Raw genomic sequence first — 16,268 nt, forward strand, 5'->3', positions numbered from 1 at the left:
CGGCAATAGCAGAAAGAAATTAATTATCTCTTTCGTATTTTTTTTTTGAACGTGCTGAATAATAATTGAGTGCATAAAAGCAATAAATTTGCGTCGATGCGATGAATTTCCATATTGGAAAAATAAGATATATGTAAAATTCAGGCATTTTCATTTTAGACATTAACGTTTTAGATACAAACTTATAGCACATCCGTCAGTTGTTCTAGTCAGATATTCGACCTACGATTTCAGACATATTTGGCCCTCATAATGTGTAACCAGTACCATCTATTTATGAAATAACTTTATTTACTGCAATTGTTTTTACGTTATGTTATATTCATACAATAGGATATAATTCGTACATGTAAATTTGTGTCGTTAAGATAATCTAAATAAGAACATGCCAGCTAGGACGGTACAATGAAAGCTTGGCGCTTTATGTATCACCCTCGCCATCCATTGCGCTTCATAAAAAGATGTCAATTTGAACCCTTTTTATTTTGGATATCTTCACATTCTTATTTCTTATTGATAAAGGGATGACGATGAAATTTAAAAAAAGAACGTAATAAAATACACAATGATAATGATGGTAATAATTCATTTCTTTAATCTAGCGTTTATCATTAAAACATGTTTCAGTAATAATCAGAATGATAGTAAATGGTAGTTGAAATGCCATTGGAATACAAACCATTGAATCAACTAAACTTAAGAGTATAACCAGTTGATTCGTAACGATGGTGCATCACCACAATAAAGACAACATGTATTTGTGTCGGTAATCAGAGTGTTGTTCTATAAGTATGACGACGCGAATAGTTCAGCTGTTAAGATACTGTCGAGTGGTTTCATACTCGACGCGTCTCGTATATCAGGAATTTTCTCGAATAATACCGATCATCCTCCTCAGTTTCTTTTCGGTCTTGTCGTTTACAAATTAATCCTCGACAGGTGAATGGAAAATTTGCTCTGCATTTTTTTTTCCTATTTAAAAACACGAACTTTCTTTGATTCAATTTGCGCCAACAGAGCCAGAGAGACAGGGAGAGGGAGTCAGGGAGAAGGAGAGCGAGAGGGAGTCAGGGAGAGGGAGACATGGGAGAGCGACAGAGAGGAACCTGGACAGGGATAGTGAGACAGAGATAGCGATAGGGAGACAGGGGAGTAGGAGACGGGGAGGGGGAGAGGGAGGTGGAGAGAGAAACAAGGGGATAGGGAGACAGAGGGAGAGAGGCAGGGAGAGGGAGGTGAAGGAGAGGGTTAGGAGAGGGAGAGAGGGGGAAAGGGAGTCAGGTAGTGGGAGACATGGGGGAGGGAGACGGGAGGGGAGGGAGGCAGGGAGAGACAGGGAGAGGGAGGTGAAGGGCAGGGTCAAGGAGAGGGTCAGGGACTGGGGCCCAACAAGGGGACAGAGACAGGGAGACAGACACGGGGACACAAGGAAAGGAAGAGGGAGAGGAGCAGGAGGACCGATACGGGCACAGGGAGAGAAAGAGTGCATTTAGCATATATAGGTATGATGAATTTATCATAAAGGCCACTTCGAGTCAATTTCCGATTTTCCGGACTGCGTTTTGAAGGTCGATATCTCGGCCTCCTCTTAAGGAAATGAGCTTTAGAATTCTTTGATATTTTTCTAGGCCTATCTTTTAAAAACGAATCTTTGAACGGAAGAGACATTATAATGTCCGTTCAAGTTTATCACCCGTAATACATTATTTCCCCATTCAATTTTTTCATCGTGTTTTCTCGCTTTACCTTGTAGGGCCGTTTTCATTTCTTTCAAGCTAACTGTCGCTTCTTCACTTCACTATATTATCCCGTTTTTTAATCATATTTTTCGTTGAAAGAAAGTATTCGAAAATATAATCGGAATCACATTTGCAACACGTGTCAATTTTGACAAACTATAGGGATTAGACAAACCGGTAAGATCGTTTTAAAGGAGTACGCTTAATTTTGGGATCGTTCGTGCTTCGGGCGAACTTGCTTTACCATTCACAATAAGGTCATTTATACTGATTAAGATACGTTTAAAACTGAGTAAAATATTCCTAATATTTTAGGCAATATTTTAATCGATTTGTAAATTAACGGTTTGATTTGTAAATTCTATAGCCCTATATGATTGAAAACCGCGAAGTAAATTACTATCTTTCTTCGATATATAGTCATTCCCATGTTGCATTATCATTTAAATTTTCGCACAAAGCTTCCCCTTGAATTTATCGAAAACTAACCCGTGTTATTCTGTTCCCTGATTTCATTTTTGTTTGATTATGCGATACCGTGAAAAACGGGTGACGTTAGTCTCCGAAAATAGCGGCGCGTCACTCACCGATTTTCGCTCATTAGCTTAAATTGAACCCGCGCGCGGATGACCCGCAGGCTTTCACTGAAAAACCCCTACTTACGCGTAAGGTTTTCTAAATGCTTCGATTTCGTATACTATTGCGTTCTCATTGGTTCGATAGATAATGAGCCGTTCGAAATTATTTACCGAAACACGCCTCGCGCTGACTGTTCAATCAATTCAATTCAATATTCATTGACACTATATTAGAATTAGAAATTGCAGCAATACGTCAACAAAGAGGGGGTATAGTATCGGACAAAAATAGACAAGATATAAAAAGAGTGAGAACAGATTACGCCGACATTGGATTCGCGCTCAGTCAGTGTCACAGTCGTTTCTATCGAAGCCACCGAGCTAGGCGGCGATATCTGCATTGCCGGTTTCCGAGGAATCTGTTTATAGTTCTGATCAGTATGCCAGACGATATCGTTTCTTTAGACATATATATGAACTGCGAGCCTGAATAGCCGTATTTTCAATGGTTCGATATCCTTCGCGACATTTTTGCGATTTGAAATTATTTCGTACATTCATTTTCGTCAACGATATTCAAATTCTAACCCGGAACTGCGGAGCAGGCTCCCGTAGAGCAGGATCCGGTTCCACAGTTGTGAGTTAGAGTTAACTCTGAGTTGATATCAGTTCATTTTCGATGTTTTTAGCTCTAGAGTCAAAACTTAACTCCCAAGTGGAACTGGGTCCAGGTGTATAGATTGCTCTTAATCGCTAGCGTGTTGCAGATCCGTTCTGTAACACACTGGCGATTGAGATTAATCGAATTCGCCAAAACGAGAAAAACCATGTAAAATTCTGAATGAACTCGACTCGAACGTACTAATAATACAGCCAGCCAATTCATAAAACAGCCAGGGATTTTTGTCAGTTCCGATGGCCTTGAGTGTTACAGATTTTGCGAGGTAAAACGATCGTAGTTACATAAAAAAGCGTGTGATCATCATTATCATCATCACCAGCAGCAGCAGCAGAACCGGACACGACGTCATCGTCGCGGATACGGCGGTCACTAATTCAGTTTACCCCGCGGCTCGCCCGATCGTCGTGCCTCGATCATCGTGATGCCTTTGATGTAGGTTTCCGACGCTTAATGACTGCGGCAATGATAGCCGCGGTGGCTGCCGCTGCTGCTGCCGATACGCCTCGCAAATCCCGTCGCGTTTGGGCAAAACCTTATTACAATGATCGACGCAGTATTCACACTTTTACCAGGGCGAACTTCGGATTTCGTAATCGCGACTAGTGGTCGGAGCTAATGACCGATCGCGCTATAGTTCGGTTGTGACGTATTGCGCAATGTCGGCCATCTCAGAACTAGGTCCAATTGCGTGGGTGACTTCCGTTTCGACTAACTGACATTCTGTTTCATCTAGTTTGCAGTCCACTAAATCCGACAACCGAAGTTCGCCTGAATGGTCCGGTCTCAGCCGAGGCGGTCAGGCCATTTGACGGAGAGGTTTCGTTGCGCGATCGGGTCTTCCAAATTTACGAGGTATGGGCTTCAAAGGGATATTGCTAGTAAGTTTGCCCTAAGAAAGAATTAAAGTGCTAATATCTATTCGACGTTTCGACTGTATCCTTCTTCAGGAATACTAGCGAAGATGACTGCAGGATAAAGTAAAAACGTTGAATGAATTATTAGCTCTAGGAAACGTCTCGGATTTTTACTTCTTAGAGTCGGATCATCTTAACAATAGGGATATAGCGTTTCATCAATGGTTGAGTTATTGTCCGGAATGCCAGATCTTACATATACCATGGACGTATAAACTAGCCACGAATTACGTACTCATTCAGAAATTTACTCAATGAACCTCTTCTGCCCTGTATATATACCACTCTTTTTTGTTATAATCTCACGTCTGGCGATGATCTCTAGGGTGAGATCGAAACTTTGTGTCTTTTTGATAATTTTTTGAATAGATTCTCGATTTTTAACTTTTAATCTGTAGATATTGGATTTGTATCTTATTATCAGTTCTCAACGTTTGAGTGTGGTTATTCTAGTTTATACGTCCATGCATATACACACATCGCGTGACTGTAACAATCATTTTATTATTATTAGTTTATTACGTCAAAAAAAACTAATTTCTAAGATACAACACAATCACATAATACTGTATGGCGGATACACGAAGATGATTCAAGTATATAAATACATTAAACACGAACGGAATTTGAAACCATTTCCACATAGATATATGTATCAATAGTATATTTCGATATATTTTGCAATAAAGAGCGGGTCAACACTATATAATTTCCCAAATGTTCAAATTCCGTATATACCATATTTCTTTTCAAAGGTGATAACATGTAATGCGATAGCGTTCGGAATGGTTTATAGGTGAACGCAAAACATACCCTTACGGCTCGGGCCACTGACGCGGACGCTTCGTATTTCGTAACACGAAGAATCGAACACGATACGTCGTGTCCACGACACACACCGGGACAAATAGAACGGTGGCGACATTTATGTAACTTGAGGCATATATCTGTAACCCGAATCAGCGTGTCCGACCGGTTGTCAATACGTGACGGGAATTCTCGGACGACACTATCTATCCGGCGTTGAAACGCGACAAGCCGTAGAGATGACGAAGAGATTCCAAACGATAAAAAACATCATATTCTTAATTACCCGGATATTCAACAGGCTAATACGGACGAATAATACTCGTATTTTGGAAAAAGCTATAGGAGCTATCCCGGGTCAGCTTTTCAGTCAGAGACTAAACTTAATACTACTTATCTATATACTTAACATAATATTGTGCACTCATCATTTTTCTTCGTAAATTTCGCTTGTTATTGTACCACTGATGATTGCCATAACAATATTGCGAGCTTGGGTTTGGGCAATCATGTAAAGTTAAGTTCAGGTAATCAATGGTCTGATATAATCATCAATTATTATCAATTACAACTTTTTCTATGTGCGTAACGTGTCTCGTAAGCCTCTAGGAGGCTAGCTTCATAAAAAGGTGACTCTTAAATGAAGAACAAGTATAATGATGTCAAAATCGAGCGCAAAAGATTTGAGAATTATTTGAATTTGAAATGAACGAGTGTTTATGAAAGATGGAACCCTGAAAATAGAAGCGAATAGAATGGAATTTTATTTTCATTAAACTGTTTGTGGAAATTAATACGTAGATATGACGTTGAGGTAGAAAGATGTGTTAAACGATACGACGGCTACGCGGGGACATTGGGTTTATGTTTTAGATATTATCCCTCAAAATAGAATAGAATCGAAATCTATTTTATTACGGTGTAACATTATTGGGCTTTGTTACGTAGAAATAAGAAGAAAATGTAACACGATAATTTATCTGTCCCGTGAGATCAATAATACGTGACACTTCACACTTCGAATTATTGAGTTAGATCAGGTTGACACGTATAACACGTTCCCAAATGTTTTGATACTTTCTCAGTTTGTATCAAAAATATTGCCAATTTCTGGTCATTGAGTCCTGAAAAATGATAAATTTACAGCGCAAAATCGTACAAACGTGTCAATTATACTTCTAAACACTTTATTTGCGGACCAGTTTATGAATTGAGCGTGGGCCATAGAGCGCTATATCCGCCTGTGATCTCGACTTTCAATTTATTACGTAAGCTATTCGTGAACAAAATGCGGCCGGCGCACAATAGAAACTTCGCTCTATGTATTCTTTCATTACCGCCGACAAAGAGGACCGATATTTCGCAAATTGGATTCGGGAGGTTTAAACCTCCCAAGGTCAAATCACTAAAATTGTGACCTTCGTGGAGATTATCTAAAAAGCCGATGGTAATCAAATTTAGCAGAACTTTTTACCCAAACGTTTAATGGTTTGAAAATCTTTCAATGGCATTCCTAAGTATTTGATGAAAGTTGAGAAATCATAAGATATTCATATAACCATGGACTCTAAAACCTAAATCGTTTAAGAGTCCCTGGTATAAAAAAAAAACTTTGCATAACGAAGAAGCAAAAATTCGAATCTGATTCATCTGTTTGGAATTGATTCTTATGAAATGGAAACAAATGCGTGAGCACTACTCATTGATTCGTTCATTATTGTACAATATGTTTCATTTGTTGACCGTAAGACGTTGACATTATGTCAATTTCATTCAATTTACTTTGCGGCTTTACAACGGCTATTTCACTGGTTCTGCGTGATGAGATAATTCTGATTAAAGTTATTGTATTAATTTCTATATGTATATACGTAATGATACTCTTTCTGAATAAAGGATGCACGTTATTCGAATCCCCACCATTGTTCTCTACAATGTACGTTAATCAAACTCACGATAAAACCAGAGCCAAAACCATGGACTCAAAAACGAAGAATCCGTGGTCAAACATACAATTCTAATTTCCCCGTTAGTTCACTGATGCCGTCAGTTTCTATCGAATGCAAGGATTCTAGCCAATCAGAGAGGCGCATGCAAACATCCATTGGCATGTTAGTTATAGTACAACTTAGACAATTATCAAGGTGCGAGCCAATGTCAGTAACTAGAATATGTTCTTTCATCAAATATAAATAACTCAGCAGTAGTCAGTTAGTTGAGTTTGTTTGACTTGTTTTGTACTTCATCAATAAATCTATTTCATTCTATTTTAAAGTACAAACTAAACGCTTGAATTGCTTATAACACGACCAGGTATGAATTAGAATAGATTGGCTTAATATTTCGAATGCAAATTTGGCGATTAAGCAATCGGAAATTCGAAGTGCTTGAGAAATTTTTCAATACGCCCATTACTTCGAATAGCGATAAGTTCATTGACACATGTGACCATTGTTTTGTTACTTTCTATAGCGATTCGAATAAGCTATGCGACAGCTAACGACAGCACAATCGCAATATCAACAGAAGTTCATTTTATCCTACATGATGAGGCTAAATTCAGTGAAATCGATCGTGTTCTGAAATATATATTTTCCTGGATACATTTTGTTTATTGTAGCTATTCTTTGCGGTTTATACATTAACCTGCTATAACATATTGACCGTTTTCAAGAACCCAAAAATTACAATTTTCTGGGAATCTGTTTTTTCCAAAAACAACCCAAACCCGAAATTGTGTACAGTTAGTACGCAGCGTATATAATGTCGGATTAGAGAATATTGAAAAAACTTAGAAAAAGTTCAGTGAAGGAAAATAAGCTCAGCAGTGACAAATTGTCATTTCATCTCCTTCACGTGATTAATTGATGTCCAAATATGTTCTACCGTGAAAACTCTGCATTTAGCGTCAAACGAATTTTTGTATACGTATCTCAGGATGCATGCTCTTCAAAAAGGTAGCCTATTAGGAAAAAACTTATCCGGTAAAATCCTAATTTGTCCTAAACGATATTCCAACTATTATTTTGTTAATTATTCAACTATCATCACTAACTGGGTAAGTTAGTTGAACTTACATAAAGATATATCATTAGGGACACTTCAATTTCACACCATTCAATATCATAAGGGAACAAAATTCTTTGAAACTTGGTTAATGGTAGTTCTTAAGACTAGGTTTTGTTTCCGGAATTTACTAAATGTACCAATTCTAATAATTCACTCATTGAAGCTTCTATACATCAGAAGCGAAAGCTCGTGCGTCGAAATAAATAGTTAACCTTTAAATATAAGTCTTTATTGATTCTTTTTTTGTTGGAATATGCATAACTTTTTCTGGGCAAATTTCTATATTCTGTCAAGTCATGGACGTTTTAGAGTCCATGGTCAAGGTATTTTGGCTATAACGAATATAACTAACTCCCTGGGGCAACGATGTGGCTGATGAAATGATCTCTCCCATTGTAATCCCACCATTTAATTACTCATTGTATAACAACTCTCACAATTAAGCCTCGGACTCTTCAACGAATTATGAGTGCATGCTTTAGTATAGGCTCTGATATAGAGCATATTGTCTTTATTTAGAACATGTATGCATAAACTCTAGGCTGCAAAGAAATACGTATTCAGCGGCTCTAATCGAGTTAAATCTTTCGTGATAGATTAACACAGAAAGGCGGCACCCAATCGCTGCTTATTGACATTAGGCACAAGTCACTGTTATGTTCATTAGTAAAACTAATATAGAATTACAAGTGAGGAGGGAAAATGTATAAATTGAATTTATAAATGAATTTATAAGAATTTAGCATGCATCGGAGTGCACTTAAATTGGATTATTACAAAATAACTCACTTCAAAATTTATGATATTGTTTCATTGATATTTATTACTTTAAAGCGATTCACTTTAAGAACTTTGGTCAACAATAAGTCTGACCTGCAAATCAAATCATCGGGAGACAAAATACTGTTTCAAAAAATCATATTGCTAATACATTCCTAATCTTAACCTTTCGCCATAAACCTACTGGATTTAGGGCCTGGGGTAAAATCTAGGTAAAATCCTCACTTGGCGATTTTTCAAGAACATTTGAAAGCACGATATTTATTCAAACATATTCATCCACAATACAACTGCAATATATTTAACTGTGCATTGATCTCTTTTGATGAAATAAATCTTTAAATAAATTCATAGAATAAATGAAATTAATGAACTTTTTATTCATACTATCTTTTCATATTCTTATTCATACTATATTTTAATTCGAACTAAATAACTCTTTTTAACTTGTGGTATAGTATGCTTATGATATGGATTCGATTTACGTATCAATATTTTCATGTTGACGGGGGCCTGATGATGGCTAATAGCATTAGCCGAAACATTGCTCGTAGAACATTTGATTTTTAGCTGAATTCATTGTGGGATTTGTCTCGTTATTCACCATACACGGATATTGTGTATTTTCTTCTCATTTTCATGTTGGTTTTGAACAACTTAAATTTTGCGATTCTAATCCCTTATTAACTTTAGATGACAGTAATACCTTCAATTTACATGTAAAATATGATCACTGCTGAAAGTGTAATAAGGAATATATATTTACTCCAGTGACAATATATTGATTCAAAGATTTAATTCAATCATCTAGTCCGAGTCTGTATGGTAAAACCTCTGGCTAACCAAGAGCTAACCGAATACCGACAATAGAAGGTGGTCGCTTAAAAATTAGTTAATTTACGCAACAGGAATCTATCTTGATTTCAAGGGCACTTCAATTAATCGTTTCAATAGTGACCACTGTAAATTAGCCAGTAGTTTCAACGACCGAATTCAATCAACCGATTCGTATCCTAAGAATGAGAATTGTATCTAACCACAGTAGTAATTCCTCATCAAACGTTCGTTCATCATATTATACATCTATACATCATTACTATCATCTTCAGTTAATAGAAGTGCAATAAAATCTTGAATCTATGAGTTGAGTTTTTTTGAACATAATAAATTGTGTTGATTTTATGTTAGTTAAATCAAATATTGGGAATATTTTACCGGGGGATTTTTACTTTGGGGATAATAAGCTAAATTATTTTATATCATCGGTTTTCATTAAGAAAAAAAAACAACTATTAATCTTAACTACACTTATATTCCTTTTGGAACATTAAGATTCTTTCATTGAATTTAATATGTTATTTCGTACATAGTTCATCACAGTGCGTCATTCACGCTTAAATGTACAAAACTTCTTTACAGAGTTCAAAATATAAACCAACAATCTCATCTCAAGCATGTACTAGCGCTGACGCTATGGGATAAAACCAAGTCTCGATTCATTGCCTAAAATGTGGGTACATTCATTCAAATCAGGACTAAAATACGCTTATATGAATATCTTGCATGATATCATTTTACATTACGGGTGTCTCATAGGCCTGGTTTTACTTGTACATTGTCATCAATTGATTAAACATCCCAAGTAACTTCTTTATTTACTTATGGCTTAATCACTGGTATTCAATAGCTAGTCGGCTATAGAAAGACTAACCCGATAAAATTCTATTAACCGTTCGTCCAGAGTCGAACACTCGCGCGTTAATTCGCAACGATTTTAAAGAAAGAAAATGATTGCATGAAATCTACTTTTCGTATCAATCGGCGTCCAATCTCTTAAACCATCCTAAACACAGTAGTGTAGTAGTTTGTGTCTATTTGCATTTGCTGATGTCATTTAACATAACAATGGAAATGTATTCGTTTATTTGGAAATTATATGAAGATATGGAGTAATCATGTGACAAATCAAATTGTTACTGCAAGGCAAAACATAGCGCACTTCAGATATATGATATGGCCTTAAAGACTTTTCATATATTAACAGTCCAGTTTAACGTCTATTGATATGAATGGTCCAGTTTTGATATGACTGTCGCAACAGTTGGAATAAAACCTATGAAATCTAGGGGCATTTATCTCATGAAATTTAGATTTGAGATAATTGTATTGTATTGTATGAGGATTAAACATTTCAATGGCTGGTGATTATTTGTGATGAAGTAATCAGTGAGATGGACTGTGATTGAGGCACTCGGGTCAGATAATATTTTTAGATAAAACAGTGCATTTGTTAAAGCAGAACACATGATTTTAAACTATATATAAGTAGCTAAACCGTTAATTTTCATTCCTAACTTTTCATCACTCCCGATTATCAAAAATAATTCAACAGTTTGATTAACGGATAGTTGCAGTTAAAAACATTTCTATCTGATAGAGAAGGTATACAGGTATACAGAGGAACAAGAAAAGAACATCCAACTAGACACTGAAAAATCTTTATTCGGGTTTTTTACCTGGGGCCTTTACCTTGGGGTATATTTAACAAGGGGATTTTTACTGAAAGGGACCTTTACGGGGCGAGTTTTTACCCGATCACATCGATTATTGAATGACATGTCAAAATCATGACAAAAACTGGTATCACTGGACGTACAATTTGCTAATTTTCGCTGTTCGGGTGGTTCTGTAGACTATTGGCTATACCGTTGGTAACTGACTAGCTATTTGTATCACTGATCGGACTGTGAAAATATAGCTTTGACAAAACCACAACGAGAAATGAATCAAATGCAATATTTTACTCGAAAACGAGCTTAACCACGGAATCAGTAACGTTTTTTTACAGTGCATGGCTGAAATGACGCTATTGAAAAAATCAATGAGAAATACTGCCTCCGATTTTTATGACGAAAATATAGGAATGAATTCTGAACAGAATCAAATCAGGTTGTTCTTATTGGTATTGTGTATACATTTCATTTATTAGATATTTCACGTAATTCGTGTAATTAGGAAAAACTCGATCCAATAATTGGTTTTTCTTTCGGTTTTACGTAATTTACAACTTACCAAATATGGACTACATGGTTTGACATTAAAACCAGCGAGCATTATGGTATCAAGTTCAATCAAAATTGATAACGATCGGCCTTTCGTAGAATCTCCCTGAAGGTCACAATTTTAGTAAATTGACCTTGGGAGGTTTAAACCTCCCGAATCCAATTAGCAAAATATCGGTCCTCTATGTCGGCGACAATAAAAGTACCCTGCGCGTAACTTTCTATTGTGCGCCTGCCGCGTTTTGGGCACGAGTAGCTTACGTAATCTTAATTGAAAGTTGAGATCACAGGCAGATATTGAGGTCTATGGCCCACACATAACATCATAAATTGGTCAGGAAATAAAGTGTTTTGAGGTATAGATGACACGTTTGTACGATTTTACACTGTAAATTTATCATTTTTCAGGACTTAAGGACCAAAAATCGGCAATATTTTTGATACAAACTGAGAAAGTATCAAAACATTTGAGAACGCGTTGTATCTGATTTACGTCCATTTCTGGTTTAAAAATTCTTCGATTCAAGTATACGCCAATTACTTATGTCATCGTATCCTAGTTTTCTCAAAGGCATCGACTTCAATAAGTTCGATGTTGAGAAATGGCGTCATCGCTATGCGCGCTACCGCCGTAGCAGCGTGAGAGGAGGAACCGCTTTAACGGCATCGATAAGACTGTTTGTTTAAGTTGACACCGGTTGCTATTCGAACGACGCAAATACATTAATAATGAAATCGTTTTTATGTACAATACGCGATAAAAACCGGGAAACCGAAACTCAAACGTATAGCTACGAATATCCACATCTCTCGCGCCGGTTGCGTTTAAAACCTGCTTAATAGATATTCAGATTTCCAACGTTATACGCGCTGAGTCACCCAGTTAGTGTGGTTATTACATTATAACATCATCTTTATTTGTGAATGATTTGAAATTAAATATTATAGAAATAAACTAACGGAGTGTATTAGTAGAATAGCCTTTACGGCCTTTTTTTCGAATGAATTGATATCAAATATTACAGAAATAAACTAACATAGAGTGTATTAGTAGAATAACCACACTCAAACGTGGAGAACTGATGATAAGATACAAATCCAATATCTACAGATTAAAGGTTAAAAATCGAGAATCTATTCAAAAAGTTATCAAAAAGACACAAAGTTTCGATCTCGCCCTAGAGATCATCGCCAGATGCACCAGTTAGCTGCACCGCACAAAAAAAAACATTATTTGCACAGATCCCAAAGATTATTGTGTACGGTAAAGTCCAACAGTACAAAGGGGAAAACGAATCGGAAAGGTTTCCTCGAGCTTCAACGTTTTGACTATATACCCTAATCAACACCGGCAGGGGTAACCAGGAATACTGATTATCAAAAATAACTCATCGATATATACATGATATTATGTGCATGACTTGTTTTACCAGACATATTCTAAGTTATCAATTTCTAATTCCTTTGTTTTGTTTTATTCTATTTCATTCTTGTCGTTTACACGATCATAACAACTAACAGTATCGATCTAAAATGTTATGATCTGATATGATTTATTTTTCATATGAAATCTCTACAGAATTAATGAATAAACATTAAAGACGTAATGATATCGGATGAAGGACTGGTTTGATGCTACAGTTATAGCTTGCGTACAAGAACGCAGCCCTTTGGAAAGAAAGAAAATAAAGTAAGCTTAAAAGGAAAGAACAAACGACATCAATGAATACCTGACGTTTGGAACTTTCGATGAAAATTTCTTTAACTGTCCCTGGAAATGTCAAGCTGTGGAAAGATTCGAAATGTCGATGTCGACTTTATTTGGGTGCATTATGCGAGATGGTCTGAACTCAGGATGCAGTTCCACAGTTGTCAGATAGAATTACAACTCTGAACTCAGGATCCTGTTCAAAGTTGTGAGTTTGAAAGCTATTTTGCCTTTTTTTGCGCGGAAATTAAATGAAACACAAGATTCCGAAGAAAGTCGTTCGAATGATTTTATGGACGCATCGTCAATTAATGTTCGCTAATTCGTTCTAAATTAAGTCGGTAATTAAGACGCGCATCGGTGACACGAGAGAGAGAGAGAAAGCGAGCGGGAGAGAGGACGAACTTGTCACCTGATGAACTCGGCATTGTAATATAACGGGAAATTAAACCCACAGTAATTTGACACACACCAGTCTCGTGACGTGCGCACCACGGCTTCAAAAATCTGCGATCAAAACAGTATATTCAATTATTCTATTTTCGTCCAATGTTGTTGACGACCTTTTGAAACCCGGCGACGATATGAAAAAGATTTTTAATGAAATTTTGAAGAATTTGATTTCGAATGACTCTCGTATTAGGCAGAAGTCATCGATCTAGAACGTCAACTGGATTTTCTAGTTATGGTTCGACAATGCATGTACTGTGGGTTTTTTTAAAAGTATATCATAATATAAATCAAGACCAATAGGGTTCGTTAAAAAAGAATAAGCAGACATTCCTTGAAAAAAATCGAAAGAAAGAAACATATCATAATTGAAAATGATGATATTTTTGCAAAAAAATCCGAATTACATCATTGTATTTCTCGATTGTATGTCGTTCCTAAGATGCCACCACAAACGAGATAATATCATTCCTTCTTGTATTTTAGCTCACTGATCGTCACCGGATATCGACCGACGACCGCTCGCACCGTCAGGAAGGTAGGCCCGTATTTTTCATATCTTCGGGACAAAAACTACATCAGCATTTACGTGTTCTTGTCTTTCTTCAATGCGGCCGGCCTACAATAGCTTTACATGACATTTGCCTGAATCGACCATCCAGTCAACTTCTGTGGGTTTATTTCGAATTTTCGATAGTTGTCGGCTATTCGCAGTCAGGGGTATTCTCGACATTCCGTTCAAACAACCGATATAGAGTCGAAATATACCATTTTTTGGTCTAGTCTAGAGTTGAAATATACTATCTTTCTTCAGTTGAAATATACCATTATTGGCCTAGCAAAATTGAAATATATCATTGTGTCCTAATCTAGAGTTGATATATACCACTTTTGGTAATGAAATATACCATTTTTGGCTTAATCTATAGAGTTGAAATATACTATCTCTGGCCGAATATAGAGTTGAACTATACCATTTTAGTAGTCTAGATTTGAAATATACCACTTTTGGTCTTAGATCTTCACTAATCAACTGCGGGCTCGTCTTCGATTTTCTCTTCTACTTTCTTAATACCGTTTTATAATTGGAAAGACGACGCAGACATGATTGAATCGATATCAGCAAGAAACGTATACGACCTATTCAAACATTCGGTTCACGCCCGTTTCGTAAATTGAAATGAAATTAAATGTTTCCACTTTTGGAATTATATGGTTTCGGCTTCGCATGCGTGCGAACGTCGCAATGGAGGGGTGAACCGTATAGAAATAGCTCGGTCGCAATCGGGCCCGGGCTGAGATAGGGATCAGTGAAAATGAGAGTTTGCGCCGAATAGGTTTAAAACCCAGAATCTAATAGATTTTAAAAACGTATTTAAATACTAGAAAAATTGTTTAAAAATAGACGCGATGTTTCGGACTCTTTCTAGAAGCCATCGCGAGGTGTAAATAAAATAACTAAAACTAGGGGTATTATATACACAGAGTAGAATGAGCTAATTGATTAGATTTCTGATAATCTGATTGTGCCAATTATTTTAGCGGCCAAAAGCATGCGCGAGGCCCAATAACGTTGGGAAAGAAAACTCTCCAAATGATATACTCGATGAAAGGTTAAAAAAGTCACAATTCGATTGCGAAGTTGTTTATCAAAATTGCCTAAACCAGTGCCGATCATCGTCGAGTCGTTAGAGACCGATTCTAATGCACCAATCATAATTAACGACATCGCCATAATTCGTTGTCATCAGGCTGTCGACATCGCTGCCGTGGCGAATCCATCAAGCCGGCATCCGCCCCCGTCACAGCCAGAACCGCCGCCGCGAATATCAACGCGCTTTTAACTGTGACGACACACACGCGCGTTACATACTCACACTCACTCACACAGTCACAACGACGTTACGAACATAGATATAAAACCACCGCGCATCCTAAAGTCAACCCAGTAATTCGTCACGTGTGTATCAGACACTTTAGAGGTGCGCGCCGCCGCCAGTAAACAAGAACCCGAGAGATAGAGAGAGGACTAATCGCCTTCGCCGAATCGTCGTCATCGCCATCGCCGAATTAAAGATTTCATCAACGTGCGCGTGACCAGCGAAATCTTAGACTCTGGGAAGAAAAAAAAACGCGTGGATTTCTGGTCTGCTAAATACGAAAGTTACTCAAGATCGAACACACATCAGGTAGGGAAAAACTTTTTGATTTCTTTTTCGCTTATTCGAATGTAGTATCTTTGAAATGTGTTCCTTTTTTGTGGAAGGAAAAGTAATTCATTGAGGATTTTATAATTTATTGAGACTTTGAAGTTGAAAAATGAAAAATGTTGAAATGTTGAAATGAACTTCGAATGTTGTATAAGTTGACGTTATAGGCCTCGTTGATTTACACTCTCGAGTTCGTCAAAATTGCAGTGCGCACAATATTTAAGTCCACACAGCGAAATAGATGTAATCATGGTTTTGACTTTTTAGAA

General features: G+C 36.9%; 2 protein-coding genes across 2 annotated transcripts in view; one reads left to right on the top strand and one right to left on the bottom strand.

Moving 5' to 3' along the window:
- LOC141913074 (asparagine synthetase [glutamine-hydrolyzing]-like) overlaps window positions 1-16,268 on the bottom strand; it is a 164,671-nt gene that overhangs the window by 134,125 nt on the left and 14,278 nt on the right. The window lies entirely within an intron of this gene.
- Window positions 15,666-16,268, top strand: part of LOC141913079 (uncharacterized) — a 39,965-nt gene continuing 39,362 nt past the window's right edge. Inside the window, exon 1 of the mRNA XM_074804524.1 lies at window positions 15,666-15,978. The gene's annotated coding sequence lies outside the window, so the exon portion shown is untranslated. The remainder of the gene's footprint in view (window positions 15,979-16,268) is intronic.

This window comes from Tubulanus polymorphus, chromosome 11, assembly GCF_964204645.1.
Source record: "Tubulanus polymorphus chromosome 11, tnTubPoly1.2, whole genome shotgun sequence".
Lineage (NCBI taxonomy): Eukaryota > Metazoa > Nemertea > Palaeonemertea > Tubulaniformes > Tubulanidae > Tubulanus > Tubulanus polymorphus.